The sequence below is a fragment of the Panicum virgatum genome, chromosome 5K, assembly GCF_016808335.1.
Source record: "Panicum virgatum strain AP13 chromosome 5K, P.virgatum_v5, whole genome shotgun sequence".
Taxonomy (NCBI): domain Eukaryota; kingdom Viridiplantae; phylum Streptophyta; class Magnoliopsida; order Poales; family Poaceae; genus Panicum; species Panicum virgatum.
Window position 1 is genome coordinate 27,603,098 of NC_053140.1, and position 2,369 is coordinate 27,605,466.

Genomic DNA, 2,369 nt, shown 5'->3' on the forward strand with positions numbered 1-2,369 from the left:
GGAGCATGGATGTGTGCTATGTCGCATTACCCTTGCTTATTCTTTACTTGGACTTACCCCTGTTAGAGTATTGCCTATTGCTTGAGGCACAATGTTATGGTTAATGTTAAGTACAATACCTTTGCCGCTGCCGTCCTTTGGGACACAAATAAATGACGATACCCTTACTCTCCGGGTGAAATGCTACAACGGTATATCCGTGCACTTGCGGATCCATCTGTAATCGTATTGATTATACCACGAGAGTGGCACCCCTTGGGTGCAGTTGCTAGGATGTGTTCGGCGCCCTCATTTCTAGTGATTGCACTAAGGACCACCAATAGGCAATTCTGAGGTTGTTACCAAGGTCATCGCAAACCTGGTATCGACTTAAGAAATGCCAACAAGCATTTCTGGCGCTGTTGCCGAGGACGGCATGTGAACAAAGTTATTGTGCCGATATTACTCTAGGCTTTGTACTCAGGATATAGTCTTTACTCTTTCAGGCTAATGTCACTTTATGTCTTCTTTTATTTTTGATTTGAAAGAAGACAGGGGTAGTATATGACTGGTTTCTCCCTGCCGAAAAACTACACAGACAATCCAGAGAGGCTCATGAGAAGGGCACGAACTCGTGTCGTTGCTCATCTCGCTATCCTCCCGGCACAGGAACTCATTTTGGAAGCACCACTAGTTCTTGAGGCTATGGCTGAGAAGACTCTCCGTGAGTTCTCCGTCCCCTCCACCGATAATGTGGCCACTGGCCCCAATATCAACGTCGGGGATGTGAACTTCGAACTGAAATCAAGCCTCATCAACATGGTGCAGGCTAGCTCATTCTGTGGCAAGCCGAACGAGGACGCAAATGCACATTTGCAATATTTTCTGGAGCCTTTGCGACACCGTTGTCATACGGGGTGTCGCCGCCGATGTTATCAAGCTTCGTCTGTTTCCCTTCTCCCTCCTGGGGTAGGCGAAACAGTGGTTTTACAAGGAAAAGGACATCGACACCTGGGCCAAATGCTCCAAGGCATTCCTCGCAAAATTCTTCCCGCTGGCAAAACAAATGCCCTGCGTGGGAGAATTTCAAGTTTCCAACAGACGGGGATGGAATCCATCCCAGAAGCTTGGGAGAGGCTGCAGGAATACATCCTGGCCTGTCCACACCACGGCATGGTCGAGTGGCTCGTCCTGCAAAGCTTTACAATGGGCTCACAACGACATCTCGAGCCAATATTGATGCCGCTGCTGGAGGAGCCTTCCTCGACCTGACCATCACCAAGGCAAAAGAATTGGTCGAGCAGATGGTCTCCAATCAGGGGTGGAGCGATGAACGACTCCAACCCCGCACAAAGGGCATGCATACTATCAAGGAGACGGATATGATTGCCGCAAAGCTGGACCTCCTAATCAAGAAGATGGAGGAAGGGAGCAAACAACCGATCCAAGCTCCCGTTTATGCCATGGGTTCGCACTTCATGTGCGAAGTCAGTGGCAATGATGGACATTCGGGGAACGACTGCCCCGAAACCCGTGAAGACTGCGCCTACCTCAACAACAACAACAACAACAACAATGGCTACCGTCCACCACAAGGAGGCTAGGGGTGGAACCAGTCACGTCCACCATTCCAGGGAGGTAACAACTACAACCCTTCTTACAATTCGAACCAATCTCCCTTGAGAGAACTTGTTCTTGGCCAAGTTAAAATCAACGAAAATATAAACAAAAAGCTTTTGGCCAATGATAAAACCTTGGAAAGTTTAAATGTAAAGCTTGAAACTTTGTCTTCAACGCTTAAAAACCAGTTAAGTTTCAATAAAATGATCGAAACCCAGCTTGCACAAATTGCTGCTGCTTTACCTGCTGTTGAGAGCTGGAAGATCCCGAGGCAACCGAGACTTTCGTAGAAAATGTCAGCATGGTGTCTACCGGACGGGGTAACTCATCCCGGAGGCCACCACGCAATAACCATGCAGGCAGGTACACTCCCGCAAGAAACGACGTCTGGGTTGGCATGGTGGCAGCTGTGCAAGAGGATCCAGGGGTCCCCATGATCAGTTGCTCAATCTACATCAAACACTTTGAGCGATGTCTTTGCGATCTAGGGGCAAGCGTGAATATAATGCCCAAGGTAATCTATGAAGAACTTGATTATCCTGCTCTTTCCCCAACAACCATGCTCGTATAGCTTGCAGATTCGACCATTCGGTATCCCGAAGGGATAGCCGAACATGTTTTCGTACGAGTACGAGACTCCTTCGTCCTTGCCGACTTTGTGGTAATGGATATGGAGGACGACCTCGGAGTCGACCTTGTGCTTGGGCGACCTTTCCTAAGGTCCGCCAAGGCAAGGATCGATGTCAGAAAAGGAGAAATCCATTTCTATG

The 2,369-nt window shown here is 48.7% G+C and overlaps 1 non-coding gene across 1 annotated transcript; it reads right to left on the reverse strand.

Moving 5' to 3' along the window:
• Positions 1-1,045: 1,045 nt before the first annotated feature.
• Positions 1,046-1,154, reverse strand: LOC120710942. Its single transcript, XR_005690109.1, has one exon. It is a non-coding gene; the product is annotated as a small nucleolar RNA R71 (small nucleolar RNA).
• Between the last annotated feature and the right edge of the window lie 1,215 nt (positions 1,155-2,369).